Source organism: Terrapene carolina, unplaced genomic scaffold, assembly GCF_002925995.2.
Source record: "Terrapene carolina triunguis isolate 2854851 unplaced genomic scaffold, T_m_triunguis-2.0 Scaffold236, whole genome shotgun sequence".
In the NCBI taxonomy this organism is placed as follows: domain Eukaryota; kingdom Metazoa; phylum Chordata; order Testudines; family Emydidae; genus Terrapene; species Terrapene triunguis.
Genome location: NW_020664587.1, coordinates 16,305,248 through 16,327,282, shown reverse-complemented (window position 1 = coordinate 16,327,282; position 22,035 = coordinate 16,305,248). Strand labels below are relative to the sequence as shown.

The following is a 22,035-nucleotide window of genomic DNA, read 5'->3' as shown; positions in this document are numbered from 1 at the left end:
GTGATCTGTTTTGACTTGATGGAAGACAAGGAAATTTGTCTTATGCTCTATGAAAAATAAGCTCTGTGAGAATTTGCTGCCTTTCATAATCTTAATAGAGGAAAAGTTCACCCATGTTAGATCAGTTTTCTCCTTTTACTATAAAAACCCTTTTCTATTTTTATAGCTTATTCCCCAGCATACTGATCTCATAAGTATCTTTTTGTACTGATCTTTTATGTATTCCAAACATTTTTCTTTCAACTAAAAAGCTCCAATTAATTTAATTCTTATTATTTAATACTGCTTTTTATCTTCACAGTAGTTTATCATAAGCATTAATCCAACACACCCAGGAAGTAAGCAAGCTTTATTATTCCCTATTTTACAGATAGGGAAAGTGAGGCAGAGAGGTAACGCACTCAAGACTGAGGTACTGAAGCTGAGATTATAGATCAGAGGTTTTACATTCCAGCCCATTTTTAAGAACATTTCCATGTGCCAAGACATGGGTCAAAACAAGAACATTTCTAAAGTTTACATGCAGTGCGTTTTTCTAGAACGTTTCCTCTTTTTTTCCTCGTGACCTCTATTACATTATCTCTCGGGATTCCCTCCCCTCCCAATTCCTTTTTTGGAATATCTTTCAAGGAATCTTTAATTATTACTTTAACACATGTGAAAGGATTGAAACAGAAAAGAATCCCTACATATCCAGGCAAATTCTGTAGACGCTATCAGAGCAGAATACTCTTAGCCTGCTAGATGACACTCAAGAATCCTATAGAGAACTTCCATACCACAGATCACCACATGTTGCCAAGCCTGGCAAGCAAAAGCACAGCATACTGGTCTCTACCAAAAGAAACACTTCATTTGTCTTCATATTTGTCTGTAAAGCATCTACCATAAAGCTATGAACATTTAGTAATCAATGGGATAAAAAAAAAAAAGTTAGCTTACATGTACACTTTAATGTTTAAATGGCCACAAAGTGACACAGAACCAATTGGGCTCAGCATTCTCAGAGACCAGGAAAACGAGTAATGCTTTGTAAAGTTTCTGTAGGAAGATGCGTTTAGTTGGGGAAAGAAAAATTAATTTTTACCTGCTCCCAATCTGGCCAGTTCTGTTTTATTACATTAGCAAATAACAAAGAAAACCGTGTAGTTTGCTTATACTATAGAAAGCATCCAAAATGAAGTACATGCTGCCTACAGAAAGGCAATTCCTTGCCCAAACAGCTCACAACCTAATTATAATTTAATAAGTTCAATGCCAGAAAAGAAGTCAGTTTTTAGCAACAACTGTTAAACTTTACTTTATTTGCTTAAACTAGCCTTCATTTCATTTTCAGTAAAGATAAAATGCATTCTCCTTTAACATATTTGTACTCTACGAATCTGAACTCCAATAGCATGCTAAACAGAAAACCAAAGAAACAGTTGTTTTTAAGTACAAAATGTACTTTGAATAATTAAGCAGTGGCAGCCACTTGCCTAAACAGGGAATTAACAAAACTTCAGAGTAATAATTTGAAACTTCATTTTCTTTGAAAACAGCAACTTTCCAATGTCCAAATTACAGACTTGTACGACTTATATTGCTTCAACTCATCTAGCCCTTGCCCACAGCCACAGAGCTGCATCGTTATCATTTGAAGATCACTTACTGTTGGTTGCCACAACTCCCCAACCTATATTTTCCAAAAAGGAGTCAGGGTTCTATACTGCTGACATGAGTGGAAATGCAGCTGTTCAGTGCCTTCTGAAAACATTCAGTTTGCCAACTTGGTAACTACCTGCAACAACAGGCTTTGGGATTCAACAACTGACTACTAGCAGAGGGAGAAGTGTGATCTTGATTAGACTCCTGGTCCCTATTTTTGGTGCTGTTACTGACTCTTCATCTGATCTTAGACAAGTCACTTACACTCTGTACTTCAAGTCAGCATCTGTAAAAAGTGGTGACACTTGCGTGCCTTCCAGGGAGGTGGCAGGAGGGGCAGGAATCAGAGATGTACTTTGCATCTGTATAGTATTTTGGGATCCTGGAATGAAAGGTGATGTAGGAGTTTAAAGTATTAGCTCAAATTAGGGGCATGGAATAAGAATCAGGTTATTATAAAACAGAATAGCCAGCTACTATCATATTAAGTATGTTTTATAGCATGTTATTTTTCAAGTTAATAATAATCAATCCATGTCTTATGAACTACAGTGTGACTGGAGTAGATCAAATTGCATGAGAAACACAAATACTGAAAAACAAGGCAGACATCTCTCTATCTACACCAGACATGAGCTACTAGAATAATCTAACACAAGCAAAACCAAAATAAACCATGTCCCTAGCACGTTCTCTTGTATGCAGGTACTACAAACTCACTGAAAACTGCTCCAAAGCAACATTGTAGCATCATGACTTTCCTGCTGTCTTTACATTTTTAATATGTACATTTGGCAAAGGAATGAGAAGGGGTACTCTTTCCCCTTCCACTCTAGTGCCCAAGTGGGATATTTTTCATACTATGCATTAACTCCCTGAATAAAAGAAACAACAGTCCAATGTTCATTTATCACTTGCACCTGTCATATCTGCTGTATGGCCATTTGAGAATCAAACTCAGAGTGACAATCAAATATCTAGGGGTAGGTCTACATTACGGGGCTAAGTCGACCTCAGTTACACAACTCCATCTCAGTGCAAGGAGCAAGATCTGCCAGTTTGATTAAAGAAAAACATTATTGGAACAGTTTTTGACGAGCTTGAATATCTATTATAACAACAATAATAATAATAATAAATGAAGGATGAAAATGATACGGTCTTACTTCAGTATCCTAGACAGTTAATGACACAAAGCCAATTCAAGTTGCTGTTCTAAATGAACAGTCCAGCCTCATTAAAAAAAAGGATTATATCTGCTATGTGTGACAACTGCATAAAAGTTATTTACCAGCAGCGTCACTCTGCGACTCTGATAAGGTAACAGTAAAACCCATCTGAAACGCAAAAGGCATAGCTAACTACGTCAATGTTACTTCTCTCTGTCAAATGTACAAAAAACGTTTAAATCTTACAGAACACTGAAAGCACCTTTTGGCTTTGTTACTTCAGAAAATGAAGTCTCAGTATTATTTTACTTTTCTAGTAGGTTTTTACTTCTTAAGTCAAGGCTCAACCTTGCAATGGAAACCATGCAGGCAGAATCCCATGAAGTCAGCAGGAAGGACCACTCACGCACATCCCGCTGTAGTATTGGGCGCTTACATAATTAAATGACCTTTCATTCAGAGTCCACAATCTTCATTAAGGCCTGGTCTACACTTAAAAATTAGATCGACCTAGCTCCGTTGCACAGGGCTATGAAAAAGTTCACGCTCCAAGTGCTATAGTTAGGTCAACATAACCCCCATTGTAGACGCAGCTAGGTCAATGGAAGAATTCTTCCACTGATGCAACTACCATCTCTCAACGAGATGGATTAACATCAACAGAAAAATGCCTTCCCTCGACACAGGATGCGTTTACACTATAGTGGCATAGCTGCAGTCCTGCAGCTGTGCCATTGTAGCACTTGCAGTGCAGACATAGCAAAAAAGACTGCATGGATCAACATAAGCCTGAACACTTTTAACACTCGTTACTAAAAATGTGACATTATTCAGAAGCGTGTGCATGTGGGGGTGCGGGGTGGGGAATATTGATGATGATGGGCGATCACTCGTTAACGAGTATGATCATCTTCCATGGGAGTGATGGGTCCTCAGGTGGCTAATAAGGCCAATCCTTGAATCACAAGTTCTATTACAATGAGGGCAGATGTTTTCAGGCTCAGCAGGAGGCTGTTGACCATGACTGGGAGCCAGTTTCTCCTTCCTCCTGCAACTCTTGTCCTCTTCAGCTTGTTGGCGAGCAAGTTCAAAATACAGGGGACCATCACTTAGGACTTCACCCATTTTAAGCAATCCTGGGCAAGTGGGGGTGTGGGGTGGAGAATATTAGGCACCTTAGCAACGACAGAATTCAAAAGCCAAACTAGAAAGGAGGAATTTAAAAATGGTTTGAGTTTTTCAGTGAATCCAAAGCAAAAGAAAAAGGGTATTGCGGATAATGCCTTACTGGTGTATGAAAGCTCAAGACAGAAAATGATATCTACATACTCAACATTATTTATTACAAGAATTTTCTAAGAAGATAACCATTCAAGTCTGTTGAAGTTTCAAACATATCCCAGATTAGTCCATTTTTAAATTTTATTATTCTGTAGAGAATTTTATGTTTTTAATCACAACACAACCTGTCCATTTAGCAACGTTAAAGCAGACTTTGCTTTTTATTTTCACTGGGAGCTTTCACAGAAAGCAGAACACTGCAATTCCCTTTTATAGATTAGAATAAAAGCAAAATGCTGGGTACTTAATGGAGATTAATGAGAGAAATCAGAGTACAGTACACAGAATATCAGTGGTTTAAAATAACTGCACCTGCCCTACCATCTTGAAAGGGAACCTTCCTGGACAACACTGCCACTTTAACTCATGCCAAATTTGCTTTGAAAACAAGGTTCTAATTACTTGACTACTGCAAGGAGACACTAGCTTTGTCAAATATAGCTCCGCTTACCCTAGTTTCTATTCACTTTCAGAGATTGACTCTTCCCATATGAAATTCCAAACATGTTGTAACTAACCTAACTTTTAAGAGAGGTGTAATGGCATCAAGCTGTCAAAAATTTGGTTCACAGCATGGTAGAAAACTTATTTACAGATATTTTGTAAGAAAATGTTTTACCCTACTGCAAGCAAGGGGGCAACTTCAAGTATATTTTTCAAGTCTGTTACACAGTATTATATAGAGTTTTTTTAAGCAGCAGCACCAAGGATCCTCAAAAAAATTGCATTATGAATTTACATGGTGCTCTGAGGAATTGCTTGGTCAGTATTCTAGAGATCCTAGAACAGCAGCTCTTCCAGATTATAAAGCTATAAAGCAAAACTGTTTTTTTTGTCTGAATTAACAGTGTGGGATACTCCCTATGATACAGACACAGCAACATTGGGGTCCCATCCAAGTGTATTCTAAAACAATGAAATATTAAATGACAGAATAAACCTATTTTATTGACATTAAATATGTTTATTCTCTTCATGTAACATTGGAACAGAACAATCTATGTATTTGTTAACCAGCCTGAGGCACCATTCCCCCAGTACGTGAAATTACAAGGATAGAAACATTTAGTCAATTGAGTTTGCTGGACACTGTCTAATACTTGTTATTTTACATTACACAAAGAATATAACAATTGTTTCATGCAGAATGAAAAAAACACACTTGAACAAAACCAGTATAATTCAGGTATCGCAACCACTTAAAAAATGTCTGCTCCCCTTTTTAATTTAATTCCTGATTCAACTAAAAATTCACCTATTTTGTGATATTTGGTGATACATTTTTCTAAAGACAAAGCACTAGTGATTTTTCCAGCAATTACACTGCATTTGAAAAATGGAACTATGAAATTATCAGAAGCCTCCTAAGGAGTAAATGTCATGCAGTGCAATTTCTTATTTTAGGACATCAATTGTTTGTTTTGCAACAGATGTGTCACTGCTGAGCAATGCCGTTATGCATAACCAGTGGAAAGTACTGATTTGGAAAAGTTACCACAGAAAGCAGCAGCAATCCTTAAAAATTACAGTCTTATTTCATTTTACACGTACAGGCACAGTGAGAATATACATGCTTTCAAGCTTACATGAAATGCAGAACATACAGCCTCCAGCAACAGCTTGCTGCATAGCAGTAAAAATCACATAATGTATAATTTATGGTTTGATAACTTCCTGGTACAAGATTATTTGGTGTACTAGATGTAGCTAAACTTTCTAAAATTGAACTTCTGTTTCTAAGGTTAAGTATTTGCTGTCTCTGATACCATGAATCAATGTCATGGCATAGCAAGAATTTAGGTATCATACATTTTTATCATGAAGCAGAAGGGTAGCCCCTATTTTGACATTTGAAGAACATCCAAAAGTATAAATACATAATTATTAATTATAACATATAAAGTATGTATAGTGTCTCATTCTCAAGAAGTCAATTAACCGAAGATCACGCATATTCCAACAACAAATACTTACTATGCACTGCAACTCTGTTTATCCAACACCCTCTTTTTACACAGAGTGGTGTTTGGGAGCATTGTGCTTCTGGTGGTGCCAGATGTCCTGACCACTCAATTGTCAAAGATCGCCTGTTGCCTTCCCCCAAGCATAGAGACCTTCACTCTAAATTCCAGTTTAGGTATTCATCTAACTATTGCTTCACTTGGCTACAACAGCCATCACATGCTGTCTTACTGGATGTATAATGCTGACAGCTAATAGCTAATGCATTCTATCCCAAAGGTAGCTTGCAAAATGCTGTTAAAAGCACTTACCCTTTCAACAATAGTATTTCTTCTTAATCTGGGTTCGAAATATGGATATTAGCATCTCCCCATGATGTTTGGCATGGTGCCACAGGCTAAAAATCAATTTAAGGCTAATTTAAAGTCCTGTCCACCTGAACACTGCTAGCCCATACTGTACAGACAGATTTCAGCTCATCTTTCAGGAAGGCAGAAAATGGTGGTTAATTCTATTTTACCAGCTGTGTAGAATAAAAAAAAAATCAGCTCCTGAAAGCTAAACCAGCATTTGAGTATCCAATTTCACCAACTGTTTAAAGGTTCTGCAATGCACAACATTTCTGGAAAAGAGGCCAAAACAGCATGCAAAATCTCTAACTGAGAAGTAAGAAATTATTAGAATATGACGACCCATGCAGAAGAACTGGTCAAACCCCAAGAACTTATCTGAACTGGCATCTCTTAAAACTGCCCTGAATGGGAGAAAGGAGGGGGAACATGTTCTGATTAAACTCTAGACACAAAGTGAGAAGTACAGAGACCTCCCTGGGAAGGGCAAATTATAATCCCATTTACCCAATCACTTGGTTGTAATTAAGGATACGATTTGGTCACGGAGGTCATGGATTCTGTGACTTTAACATATCTCCGTGTCAGCCCTGGGCGGCGGGGCTCTGGCTTCAGTCCCACTGTGACCATACCCTGATTTGTCCTTTTTCCCCCTCCCCCCCCCACATAACTGTTCTGTGATTTTTACTGAATTTTACCCTGAAAAAATTGTATCCATGTTTGTAATATACCCAGAATGTTGGTTGTCAACACCAAATGGGGGCGGACTGATACTCCAAAGTCAAATTTACATAAGAAAACAGAACAAAAAACAAAAAATCCTAAACACTAGTTCCCCCCCCCAAAAAAAATGGCTGTCATTTTTATAATGTTCCTTTAAAAACAGTGTCCTAGTTATCATAAGACAGTTGGGAATGTCCTCTAGATTTTAAAACGCTTTTTTCACTTGTTACCATAAAAGAAATATGAACAGCCAACAGAATAGAAACATAATGGTGTTTCTCCTGCTGCTGCAGCAACCAAAAAAACCTGTTCCTAGTGCCAAGCTGACCCAAACAAAGGAAAAACATAGACCACTAAAAAACATGGGGATGGGAAGGAGGAGATGTTTGCCAAGCAAAAAACTCTCAAAAGGGCGTGACAAACAATGGAGAGTGAAAAAATAATTAAAACCTATAAATTTCACGGATTGCTGGAAAACAAATTTGTATCCAAGGTATGACAAATACAAAAGATGAGTTTCACAAAGGAATGCTTTATAACAACAAAAAAAAACCCCGCAACATATTTTAAAGAATATAAATCAAAATCTTTAAATTACCCAAAAGTATGATCCATACGTTACACCACTAGTTTTAATCAATGCCATTTTATGCATCAGAAAAATGTCAGTCCCCTAAAAAGAGCTCTCTAAACATACATCAGAAATCAATTGCAGAGTCAGGAAAAATACTCGCTGGCTTTTACTCTCAAGTCAACAGTTCTCCCTCCATGCTACCTAGTTACATTTTCTATTTCCCACACAAATTACCCCCCTTTTTTGCCCTCACATTGTTTTCCAATGTGGGGGTAAACTATTATTTCTGCAACTGACATAAGCCACTTATAAAGCTTACAGGTTTTCTAATATTTTGCAGTAATGGAGCATCTCAACACCATCAGGTGGTGATGTATTATCTCCATTTTATATATGGGGGATATTGAAGTTTGAAGAGGTCAATCAACTTGCCCAAGGTAACAAAACAAGTCAGTGGCTGATCTGCCAATAGAACTCAGGTATTCCAACACCCAGTCCTGTGTTTTAACAAGACTACCCTTCCTAAACATACATCACACCTCACTAATAGTTTATAATCTAATTTCAGGAGTTGTAGCTGTGTTTCCATTAGATAGCCACAGCTCACGTTTACAAAGAAACTCCACATAGCCATTTCACAGATAGGTTTTGGAATCAAACATGTGGAATATCATACAAATCTCATTGAGAGCGAGTCCCTAATGTATAATAAAGTGGATGATGAAACAACACATCAAGGGATGCAGTTCATACATTTATTTTAGAATGGAAGAAAATGATCATGAATGCTTATGGATCAATATCCTAATAGATAAAGCACAAGATGGGGTATTAATTGGTGTTTGCTACAGACCATCAAATTACACCTGAGAAATGCATAAACAGAGGAATCTTGAGTAGCAGCAGAGAGGTTATTTTACCCCTGTATTTTGAACTGGTGTGACTGTTGCTGGAATACTATGCCCAGTTCTAGTATCCACAATTCAAGAATGGGGTTGATAAACTGGAGAGGGTTCAGAGAAGAACCACGAGAATGGATTAAAGGATTAAAAAACATGCCAGACGCAAGGAGCCCAATCTATTTAGCTTAACAAAGAAGGTTAAGGAGTGACTTGATTCCAGTCTATAAATACCTATGTGGGGAACAAATATTTGATAATGGGTTCTTCAATCTAGCAGCGAAAGGTAAAACAGGATCCAATGGCTGGAAGTTGAAGCTAGAGAAATTCAGACTCGAAATAAAGTGTAAATTTTTGAGAGAGGGTAATTACCCATTAGAAAAATTTACCAAGAGTCATGGTGGATTCATGCAATCTAGGAACTGGGAACTTTTTGCAGTTTTCCCCATCTCTGATATGAAGGAAAGATTGGCTGTTTGATGCAAGTGTCTCTACTGAAGCAAAAAGCTTGATTGTATTCCTTGATCCATCTTTCATTTTCTTGGAAAACCTGGTTTCAAGTTGCATTCTGTATTTTAGTCTCCTGGCATAGATATTCAGCAGTGCAACCATAGAGAAGTAGGGTTTAAATATAACCTCTCCACAGTATGAATTGACAATCTGCAAGACATTTTACTTTCTAGGGGGGGGAACCCAAAACACCGCCCTGGGTGATATTTATCTGATGAGTGTTTGCTTTTCTAGTATTCCCAGATATACTTTTCTATAGTCTGGATTGCTGAAATTCTCCAATACTATTGACATAAATCAAACTATGTATGTGACTGAAGACCAAAATACTCGATAGCAAGACATTATGGCTCCAGGTCAAAGCACTTTTCCAAACAGAACAAATGAACTAATCAGAAATATTAGATTTCCAAATAATTCCACTAGCTATAAATTAATCAATGTCTCCAACTCTGGTGCTAGTTACTTTACTACTAAACTGAATTTATAAATCACACGGAGTAAGAAGCCTTAGACTTCCATTAAAGTCATTAAATAATCTGGATCCCAAACATGCCAATTACATCCAACAGAAAACCTTGATCGGGTATCCAGAACATTTGGATATTTGTAATAAGAAGCTGGAGACCTGGATTTTCTGTTACAATAGTAAAAATGAACAAACGAAAAGTTTCCACAAAATACGGAGAAAAAATGGATTTTGCAGACATGACTTTTTTTTTTTTCAAATGCACGCAAAGGAACAGAGGTGAATGAATGAGAACACCCACCAAAATTTCTCATTTCAAAACTAATGATAGTTTCCTCATAGTGATGTCCTGCTAATATTGAGTAGCTGTTAGTGACTTGTGCATTTGTGGAAGCAGTTGGAGATCCATTAATCCTGTTTAGATTTTCACACCCCACAAAAGGAGCAGGAAATGCTCCAAAAAGATCCCCCTTGCTTTGCATAACAAAACTACTCACCAATCAGTTCATAGAAAGGAAGATCAGATTCATATGCATAATTCAAGTTATTGTGCTACTTTCTATGTAGCCAAAGAATAAATTGTGTGCCTGCCAATGAAGTTTCCAACCCCCACACGTCACTAATTCCAGTGTAGTCTGGAAACCAGCAGACTCCACATACTAATCTCATTTACCTCATTAAAACTGCACAACTTTACATGCAAAACTTTGGAAGTCATGTTTCCAAAGAAATAGTGAGTAATGCTAAAAACAACTGAATCCCAGTCCCTTTGGGGTCTTTTCTGATGCATAACATGAACAATTACAGCCAATATTGAATAATTAAGACCCTTTAGACATTTAGCCTACTATGAACCTGGACAGCTTTTATTGACAAGCTGCAAAACCAGATCAGATGTTTATTCCCAAGAAGTGTTTTGATTGCTTATTTGAACCTTGACTTTAACTCCCACCCTTCCCAGCAGAAAAACAAAATGATTTTAGATTGTGACAGATATGGCAATTCCCTGTGATATTTCAGTAAGGTCTTCCAAGGATAAGTTTAAGTATCTTTGGGATCACTTGTATTAAATGGTTTATTTATTATTGTGGTCTGGGATTGTATATAACCTCTTAAGATGGGGACATGTGACAGAAGTGAGACCTGAGGGTTCAAAGGAATATATGGAAAATGTACCAAACAAGAACTGACTTGGGACAATATGTGTGAAAATGGATTACCTTGGGAAGTCTGAGGAGAGGTTAATGCAAATTGCCCATCTTCGGTTATGCAAAACGCAAGCCTTTTGAAGCTCCCTCCTGAGGGGTTATTGCTTGCTGATCATCCGTTACATGAGACCAAGATCAAAGGCCCAAAATGTATAAAGGAAAGACTGAACTATTCACAGTTGTTCTGGTTCTGAATCAGACAGCTATGAATTTGTAGCCATGGGGAAAATCCAGTTACAGGTTTTGAAGGACTGACACCTACTAGAGCCCAAGGTTGGATCTGGAGTTACCTCTGGTAAGGTTTTTAGCATGTGTGTAGGTTCTTTTATTGGTTTTAATATGTTTTCTCTGAAATGTTGCCCCCTTAAGAATAAACATGCTTCCTTAAAGGGCTGTGTGGTAACTTGTAACTGCTAGCATTATAGCCTTTGGAGAGAAAGCAAAGCACAGAGGCTGGTCAATTTAGGCAGCTGGCTACATGGGGATCTCATAGCAAAGGCTGGGAACTGTGCAGCATGGAAAAACCCCAGTCAGGAGGGAGGGTCACGCAGGTCTCAACTCAAAAGAGGTGATGTCTGAGGAGCCAGGATGCTAGAGTGGGTGCCCTTGGTGGACCACAGGGGGTAAAAACAGAGGTGCAGTTGCTCTGAACTGTGCACTGATTATCTTTTCATGATGTAGTCCTATACTACATATTTAAGATTATGGCCTATCACCACAGAATATACCATACTCATGTTTTGCTAGATTGCAGCACTGCTGTTCTAGAATATAGGTCATTTATTACATTTTTACGTACTTCATTTCCCACCCTCCTTGACTAGAGGAAAACTGACCCCACTCCAGACACTGTCCCGCTACTATTTTACAGCACTCTTTATAAAACCCACTCTAATAGCGAAAGAAGGGACACATTTGCTGATAACTTTCTTGCTGCAACTCTCTTTCAGCCCACTGCTTCAATCCATCGAAGTGCTCTTGTATTCTCAAAAGTGACTGCCTAAAAATGAGATTGCGCAGTTCCATGTGCTGCTCCAGGGTTATAGTGTTTCAGAGTCAAGATGAGTTCTTTCTGGCTCATGCATAGACACCAGTGATAAAAATTATCTGCATCTGGAACTTAGTATAATTCAGTGGATGATGCATGAGCCAAGACAGACTCCAGGTCACTCTCCCAAAGGTGTACTAGCTCTCTAGGGGTATGTCTACACTCAGCCGCTAGTTCGGCGGCTGGCAATCGAAGTTCTGGGTTCGACTTATCGCGTCTTGTCTGGACACGATAAGTCGAACCAGGAAGTGCTCGCCGTCGACTGCGGTACTCCAGCTAGACGAGAGGAGTACCGCGGAGTCGACGGGGGAGCCTGCCTGCCGCGTGTGGACCGAGGTAAGTTCGAACTAAGGTACTTCGAACTTCAGCTACGTTATTCACGTAGCTGAAGTTGCGTACCTTAGTTCGATTTGGGGGTTTAGTGTAGACCAAGCCTAGGACTAGCAGAAGGAGGAAAAGAAATCAGAGATGTTTTTTACAAGAACTGTGTACATATACATGTATCTGTATCTATCTTTTATTTTAGATATTTACAGGGCATCTATCACTCTGACTCAGAAAACAGGAAACAACTCTTAATTAAGATGTCAATTTTTGAGAGTTTTGTTTGTTAGTTTGTTTACTTAGTTCAGAATCAAGAAGGCAAGAGGGATAACAGGATCATTGAATGGCAATGCAGCAGAGGCTGTCAAGCAAGGATGGCATGGTATTTACCAGAGGTGTTTTTTACCAAGAAACACATGGTCTCTTCCACCCCTGGAAAATCTAGTTAGTACCAGTTTAAGGCATTTTCTATTTAAAAAACTGTTTCATTAATACACATCACATTACACTTAGCTTTAGTTATAAACTCAAATTGTGATTACATAAAGCAGTTGATACACAGATTAATTTAGGGTTGTACAAATAAAAAATAAAACTGCACAGGGTGTAATATTACCGTAAATATTATGTAATATATGTAAGTATAATACTGAACACTGGAATGTCTGCATATATTCTGGTTCGGTATTTTCTCAAGGAAATTATACACATCATGATTCTTATTTCAGTATTATATAAACAAAAGACAAAAAACATTCAACAACAATAATGCAGAGTTGCAGCATTAAGCAATCAGAAGCACGCAGAGTTGCAGATACCAGGCCAGATCCATTTGTCCATGCAGCATTCTGTAGCAGAAGACCAACTCTGATGCAGTGGATAGGCCAAGCCTATTCCTCAGTTTTGAATGGACGTAACCATAGTTTGAAAAGATTTGCTGTATGCCTGCTGAACTTGCTGGACACTGACGCAATTATTTTTCCCAGTTTAAGGCAGGTTTAATCTGGTATTTACCAGCGTCTTGTCCTAAACTAGCTTTTCCTTGGAAATTGCCAACCCAGCTGTCAAGAGATTATTTCCTTATTGGTGTGATAGCCTCAATGAGTAGAGAAGATAGGAATAGTGTTTGCAGTTAATTTTTATTCCCTCTAACAGAAGAACAATTGTAACTTCCATGTAGTGATGATTTAAAATACCCAAGTTGTCCCATTTCAGGCAGTGAGATATTCACATTATCTAAACTGGCCATGAAGGACTCTCCAAAGTTCTACCTATTCAAAATGATTATTTACATTAATGGTTTGCTTGCTTTTGCCTTCAGTGAGGTTCTGGTATCAGTTCCACACCCCTTATCATACCTTTTAAGTGCACATATTATTTGCAAACATGTTACATTTGAAAACTGACCAAACACAAGACTGTATTTACATACCTTGTGCAAGTCTATTAACTGTGGTCCTTAGCTCTTAAACACCTGGTCTTTGTCGCAAATGGTTAAACTCTCCCCCAGTTTCTAAACAAAAGAAATCATGTATCAGCAAGCATGTAGGTTTACTGGGATAAGAAAGATAGACTACTGAGTTTAATCATTCTCCCCTGCACTCCTCCCCACAAAGTACCAAAAAGTTTCAAATATTCAATTGCATCAGCAAAGTAGTTAAAGCCTTAAGTCAGCAAGTGATCACAACTATGACACTATACAAACAATAAATAATAAATTAAGTTAGTTGCCAATGTATTTTATATTTGTTGCACACAAATAGGAATTGGTTCTCTTAATAACAGATCTAGTTCTCTTGGGGACAGAATTTAAACATGAGAAGCAAGGAGCAAAAAAGCAATGCTTCCATGTTCACAGTACGAAACCGAGGGGCTTATTCACTAAGATTAGTAGTTTGTTGCCCTTCTCACAGCAGAAACTGAAGTGAAATACAAATGAGAACAAGTTTGACACACACCCTGGCTGTCTCTGGAAACTACAGCTCCCCTCTTATAGCCACATTACCACCATAAATAACAAAGGAATGATCAAAGTGGCTGGGAGCCAGAGCTACCAGCTGACATGTGGGGGCAGGGAGAGACCAGGTGGGTCCTCTGTACATCCCCCCCTCCCCAGAAGTAGTGAGGCCCCTTTGAAATGGCCAGGAGACATTTTTTTATTTTACTTTATTAATTACAACCAGAGAGAGGCCAAGTGTCATATATGGAGTGGGCAGGGATGAAGGAGGGCACTTGGGTTGAATAAGGGCTGAGAAGGAGATTGACTAGTAGCTGAACTGAGGGAGGGAGGATGGGTGAAAAAGGCTTATGGAGTGACAAGTGAAGAGAAACTGCATGGTAATGTCTGCCAAGTTGTTTGTTGTCAGTTTCTGTTTGTTTGTCTTATCATTTAGGCCCTTATCTTCATGGCCCTGTTTTCTATGTTTGTACAGCCTTGCATAAGGGGGCCCTCAACCTTGGTCGGGGCCTACAGGGACTACCAGAACACAAATATTTCCCTCTTCCATGTACAGCAATAGTGCACTGTGTATGGAGGGATGTGGTGTGACAGTACACCAGGGCTGTTGTAATGAAAAGTGCAGGGCGATCATTATTATAGTGAAAATAATTTACAAATTTCCCACACATCAGGTACCAGTTAATATCCTTTTATATGGCCGTGAAACTATACAACGTTGAAACCTGATAATGGACTATGCAAATTATCCACGGCAGAGAACTGAAAATAAGATCCTAGCATACATGCAGACAGCTATAAGAGCTGAAATCAAAATGTACGCTACTAGCTGGTACACAAGCCTAATTGGAAAAACCACACACACACACGACTCATTACATGGGGAAGCCAGAATGGAAGTTCGTTCTCAGAAGAAGGTATTCCAGAGAACAATCCCAGCAACTGCCAGTCATCCCTTCACAATGCTGCATCAGTCTAGGATAAAGTTACATGGCTCTACTGACGCTGCCCAGAACGGTCAGTGCACCATAAATTATTTGCTACGCAGCCTGCATATTCTCATGTTTGAAGAGGCTTGAATTTTTCTGAACCTGTTCATCTTTACAGAAAAGAAAATGCCAGTGAAAGACTACTGAAAAAAAAAATCAAATGTCTCACTGAGATTAATGTGCTCCGCCCATCACTACCCAGTACTTTAGTGTTCTCTGAATTGCCACTGTGTTCTATAAAACAGCAGCTTCCCGTTACCATGGAGTGAAACCATGCAAACATGCCAGTGAAAAAGTAATCCCATGTTGTTATCACTGTTTATAGCTCCAATATTACGAAGTGAAAAAAGTAGAAATTCAAAGCTTTCTCACGGCTAGTAGCAGTGATCACCTTCATTACCCTGCCCCACTTTTTCAGATGCAATAATGCTCTTCACCAAAGGACAGAATGCAGAAAGACCTCTCCCAGCATAAGAGACCCAGGGAGTTAGACTGAAGTAGTCACCCAGAGAACCTTCAAAATGGCAGATATTTCTCTCCAGCCACCACTTCAGAGACTAACAGAACAGAGTAGGCCAAGATGAGCTGCTGTAGGCACTTAAATGTGGTCCATTCAGGGATCTGCCATCAAAATGTACAGGCCAGCTTCTAAAATCACCCCACACACGGCTGCTGAGTGCTGAAACCAGTCGGTCTATCTTTGCTGAAGGAAGGACTCTAGCAATATGTCTCCAAGTGTGCAGTATGTTTGAAGGACACACACATACTGATCGCAAGGAGTGCCACCATGGCTGTAATGGCTACAATTAACTCATGAGACACTGCAAACAGTTATCTTCCAAATATTTTCCAGCGAGTCACAGTACCTTTTGAAACCTACTGCTATTAAATCTATCTCTACACTGGTGCTTTACAGCGCTGCAACTTTCTCGCTCAGGGATGTGAAAAAACACCCCCCTGAGCACAGCAAATTACAGCGCTGTAAAGCGCCAGTGTAAACAGTGCCCCAGCGCTGGGAGCTGCGCTGCCAGCGCTGTAAGCCAGCGCTGTAAGCTAATCCCCTCGTGGAGGTGGAGTACCTGCAGCACTGGGAGAGCTCTCTCCCAGCACTGGCGCGCGACCACATTCGCACTTCAAAGCGCTGCTGCGGGAGCGCTCCTGCGGCCGCGCTTTGAAGTTTCGAGTGTAGCCACGGCCTCAGATACATTTGTCAATGCCAGCAGACCTACACTAGTCTATATAAATGTAAAGCAAAAATATTCTCTCGCATACATGCAACAACCCTCCCTGTCACCATCATAACTAATGTTGAAACAAAAGAGTCAGATGACCTCACACATTTTCTGTACCAGGCAACTATTATCTGCACACACAGGTATTAAATACAGCTCAAAGTAACCTAACTTTTCTAGCTATGGACAAGCATTAAGGATATGCGGCTGCTTAAACAATTATTAAGTTCTAACAAGCCAAACCGCCATTCTGTAAAGACAAAACCAGAAGAGCTGAAAATCCAGCAACTGGCCACTATTATTTTACACAGCTGGTAGTGTGAGTGGACAAGGAATGCCATGACCAAAACCACCCTCAGACTTCATCTGTACACCTAGATGCTTACATGGCCTCCAACAGCATACTTTCTTTTACGCTACATAAAATGAAATCTCTTGATGTGAACGGGTGCAACTCCATTGACTTTAGTGGAGTTGCACCTGCTTTATGAGATGGCAAATTTCACTCAATCCATTTTGTTTTCTACTAACATCCTTGAGAGTCTGACCACAATTAAAGGACATCCACTTCTTTATCTGGCTACCAAATTTCAAAACACCTAACTGGTAATAAACATTCAGAACACAGCTCTAATTTAACCTGAAAGGCTGATTGCTTGATTTTAAAATGGAATTTGCAAAACTATTTGAATTAACCAAGCTCGATTATGCTGATAAGCCTCAACAGCCTTTGGGCCAAACTGAGTGGTACTAAAGCACTATAATACAGGCTAATCACATTTCATTTAGAAACACCCACATCACAGAACAGCTCCACTAAAGCAATTCAAATTAAAAAAATTAGCAAGGGGCCTGCTTCACCATATAGGCAAGGCTGCCATCAGGCATGTTTAAATTTGAGTCTCAAGCACCCAAAACTGACAGTGCATACAGCTCAAGGACAACGCCTCACACACTACTCAAGCAATCCTCCTTCTACACAATGCTTGTTATCCAAGAAAGGGTTGCCACAATACCCTGGGGCTTGTCCAGGACAGGGCAGAAACATAGGGCAGGTAAAGTAATTTAGAGATGAGGGTGATTTCAAAGGTAAGATGAGCAGAAATTGCAAAGCATATCTCAGCATGATCATAGACAGGACTTCTACAACCACTTGAGTAAAGTACAGAGCACCAAGTTTGGCCACACGTAAGCAGGGTGGATTTGATTTAAATCACTAGTCAGGAAGACTCGATTTAATCATGGATTTCTACATAAAAGTGCATTCTTGTTGGTTGTTATAACCTTAATACATATTCTTCACAAGTCAGAGATGGATGTAGGTTTCATTTTTAGAAGGTACACACTATACATTTTTAAGTGATTTATTTTGAAAACTTTTCAGATTAGTTTTACAGCTATATCAGAAAATGAGTTATTGTTTGGTTATTTCATTTACCAAAGGTAACTGAAGCAGATATTTATGAAGTCATTGGGAGATGAACAATCTCCAATTCAACAGGTTAATCATTAATATTTGGAGGATTTGCTTACCATGCTGTATTAGGAGGAGAACATCACCAGACAGACATTTAAATTGTTTTATTTAACTAAAACAACAACGTTATGTATTCTGGATTTTTTTCTTCAACTGCAAACATATAATATTTTAACAAAACAAGCATATCAATTTTTGAATGTCAACATTAAAGTTTTTTAAAATCAGGTTTGTTTTTGTTAAAATTGTTTTTAACTAAAATAGTTAAATGAAATATTTTAAAAAAAACAAAACAGACACAAAAGTTAAATCAACTATCAGCCAGGTCAACATGAGAAAATTAAATATTGGCTTCTTCAGCTAACTCAGTCACCTTCACCTTCATTTTCCTGTTTGTTCATAATCTGGAAAAGAAAAACAAGCTCTCCTGCTTTTTCAGGTCCCAAACGATTTCTCAATTTGGAATGAATTAGTCCAAAGGAAGAAAATATTCTTTCTATACCGGCAGAAGCTACTGCTGTTAAAAGTGAGATTATCACTTCAACAGTCTCTGAATCCAAGTGCTTAAGTGATTTCCACCAGTTCACTGGTGTGGCTTTCTTTAAAGCATCATCATCAAACATATATTTCTTGAATGGTTCTTATTCCAAAACTGGGTCTCTTTTACGGCCTGCTGCCATTATAGGTTTTCCCTTCTAGTGAGAGAATGGTATGGTAGATCTCAAATCAATGAAGGCTACACTCAGAAAGACCTCAAAACTTCTGGAATATGCTGCTCAGTTTCACTTTTATCACCCTCCCTTCTGACATTTATCTCCAGACTTCTTCTCTTTGTCCAGATCTATTCCGCCCCCAACAATCTTCTATTCATTGAACTTTTTGAAACTTTGCACTTTGAGAGAGAGGTAAGGGATTGACTCTTGTGTACACAAATTTGCAGAAGACAATAGGGTTGAGGTCTGTTATTTCTCACCTCTATATATTATTTATTTATTTAAAAGCATTTTTGCTGTTAAGAAGCATAGTATCTCCGAAGACACAAATCCAGTTTGGGAACTGCAAAACTAAGCATCTCTGATGGCATCTTCTAGACTGAGCACTGAGCCTCATTGGGTAGATAGAAAGATTAACCTAAATAATCTATACAGAAGCCCCTGGAACCCTTTAAGATTGGGTCCCTAATTCCTGAACTATTGGAACTCATTTACAAAACTTTTCTTAAAAATTACATGAATATATTGTCTCCTACTATAGAATTAGAATTTATAATCCCAATTCCATGATGAGATATCTTTGAGCTATAATGTATCTTAATTAAAACTCTTTAGATAGGTTTTTTCCTCAAAAAGCATTTTATCAAAAAAATCTGATTTAAATAAAAAAAATCAGATTTTTTTTTTTAAATCATTGATTTTTATCCACCCTGCACATAAATTAGAACTTGTACCTAATGGTTGCCAATGCACAGCCAGCCACTGACTACCAGATAGCTCAGGAGCACATTAGGCATCAAATATTTTAAAAAGGCACTAGATGGGGAGTGATATGAGCCCATATTTACAAGATAAGATTTGGTCTCCTTGCAGAGAGTTGGATGGTGAATAAAAACACAGGGCTATGAACAGGAAGAGAGAGAGAGAGAGAGCGCGCTTGGCAAAATGTTTCTGCACTGTCATTCTGCCTTCAGAACAGCTATTACCCATTCCTCACGCCTGCTATTCCTTCCCATAAGGTGTACACCCAAGGCTACCAGGAAATCACTTTGGCTGCCCAGGCACGCCAGCTTGGGTTTTTCCATTAGCATGTGATAAGACCTTCTGCATCTTCACTGTTTACTACATGCTGTACAGCACTGCTGTGGAACAATCACGTTTCCTCCTCCTGCAGAGAGAAACCCAGGATGAAGACAGAGCTATATAATACCACCACTATTAGTCCAGAGCTGTAGAACATTCTCCCTTCAGTGCAGGGAGAATTACTCCTCCTAAGTTAATGACACGTTCTTAATCTTAAAGGATCGGAAAAGATTTGTTAAGAGATAAATAAATACAGTGACTCAAGATGTTAAAACTATCAATATGTTTCAAAAATTGACCAAGGTCACTAGTCCCTCTGGTTTGAGATAATAGTCTCATAACCAACAGTGTCTATAATGGCACTCTCCAAAACTTTTTGAGACAACTTTTTCCCCCTTGGCTTTCAGCATAGTGTCTTCTGTACCTGGAAAAAGAGAGACCAGCACTATTTTTTGTACTACTGTAGATATGCTGGAACAGGAGGAAATACAGATTCCAAGAAAAGCTGAACTATGGCAAGGCACTGGAAACTCCTTGAGCTATTCTGTGCCTCAAAAACATACATTTTACATGACTCTCCAGAATAACTATCTTGCTTCATATGCCTTTCCAATTGACCTTATATCAGAGCAGGTGACAATGCCGCTCATTACTCAGCCCTTTCCTCACACTGCTTTGCTTTCTGCCAGTGGATTAGTTCTTGCCTGTTCTATCTCAGATATCGCTAAGGTGCCTTTCATTGTGATATTTAAGCACTTAGATGGTCACAAAAAGAAGGAATCAGATTCCTTCAGCAAATTCTGAAGGCCTAAGATTTACAAGCCAACTGTTGAGAAATACATCCTTTTCCTGGACTGCAAAGAGGGTCAGAATTCATAGCAACAGATAGGACAAACAGAAGCCCTCTCCTAATACCAGCATCTGACTAATGAGATGGCTATACACAGCATGCCTTAACACTATAATGTACCTACTGTCTTACTAGGTACATATATTACGGTTATCACCATAAGCATGCACACTAGCTCCCTGATTTTGGTGCCAGAAAAAAAAGTAACTGCCTTTGCCAAACAATAATGTGAGGAAAAGCACATAAGAAGAGCATAGGCATTGCATCTGCTGTTGTGACTCAATGTTCACTCCAACAAGCACTCTGTTTTGGCACTTCCACAAAGACTGAAGCAGATACAAAGTGAGGCAGAGGACTCTCTCCCTGCTTTTAATTATCTACGTTAGCATACAGCACCCATCACTGTCGTGTCTTGGCACTGGCACAAGTTGGTCAGTTTTATGAAGTGGGCAAACTGTTGTAGTCTCATAATCTATTATGTCGCAAAGTACTTTGCTCCTTGTTCTATTCAGTGAGTTTGCCCATAATGTTTCTCTCTGAGTAGAAACACAGTTTTCCTGGGGGTTATCAGAAGATTCATGTTGGAATATCTGTCTCCTATCCCAGCAGAAGTCTAGTGAGAAATGATGCTATACAAAGCAGTTGCAAACCTCATGCTCCTGAGCCTATAAAGTTATCTGGGCCCATAAAGCAAACAAATACCCCATAAGAAAGATTCACTGAGGTGGCATGAATCTTCAGTACCTGCCATATTCAGAGCAGCATTCCTTCTGAGCTTGCCCAGCAGAGTGGTGGTCATATCACCTTCAACTTAAGGGAACACTAAGAGGCTTAGCAGATGGCAAGAGTGATAAAGTCCATATTAGGCACTTGTCACTTAGGAATGGGTTAAATATATATCATTTATTATATTTAGATGAAGGGTAAAGGTACTGGCCTCAGCTTTGAGGAGCATCAAGTTCCAGGTCTAAATTACATGAGTGAGCCCAGTTACACAGGACTCCAGCTTGTCTTATATTTTTACAGGTTACATTAAATACGTTTCCCAAAATAATCCTAATAGTCATTATGAAGTAAAACTTTGCCATTTCTAAAAGCAAAAACCAATGATTTAGAAGCTGGATAGTCAGACAGCCTAGTGACAACATACTGCACTGCTGGAGAATCCATCTTAGTGTTCTAGCTCATTTCACACCTTGAATAACAATGTCCAGAAGGGGAGCAGATTTAGTCTTTGGGCAAAGCAAGCAATGTCTCTTCCAGTTTATCAAAAAGTGACCTAGATGGTCTTAGATAAAAATCTAGTCCATTTTAGTCCTCCTGTACAGAAGGTATGAGTATGATTATGAGACTTGCAACAAAATAGTGTCATTTACAGTAAAATTCCAATGCAACCACCACATTCTCTGCAGTTTTATAGATCCTTAACTTGTAAACATGGCGGGGAAAAGTCAAAGGATAAATATTATATTAGAGACACGAAGTGGGTGAGGTAGTATCTTTTACTGGA

General features: G+C 38.8%; 1 protein-coding gene across 6 annotated transcripts in view; it reads right to left on the bottom strand.

Annotated features, from left to right (window-relative positions):
* Nucleotides 1-22,035, bottom strand: part of THRAP3 (thyroid hormone receptor associated protein 3) — a 67,616-nt gene that overhangs the window by 43,888 nt on the left and 1,693 nt on the right. For 2 of the 6 annotated variants that reach the window (XM_024202922.2, XM_024202921.3), the window contains exon 2: nucleotides 13,657-13,737. The exons of 1 other annotated variant lie outside the window; for it this stretch is intronic. The gene's annotated coding sequence lies outside the window, so the exon portion shown is untranslated. Of the gene's footprint in view, nucleotides 1-1,651; nucleotides 1,797-6,131; nucleotides 6,229-6,430; nucleotides 6,512-13,656; nucleotides 13,738-22,035 lie in introns of those variants that run through there. 3 more of the 6 variants (XM_024202925.2, XM_024202923.2, XM_024202926.2) reach the window with 3 other exon arrangements.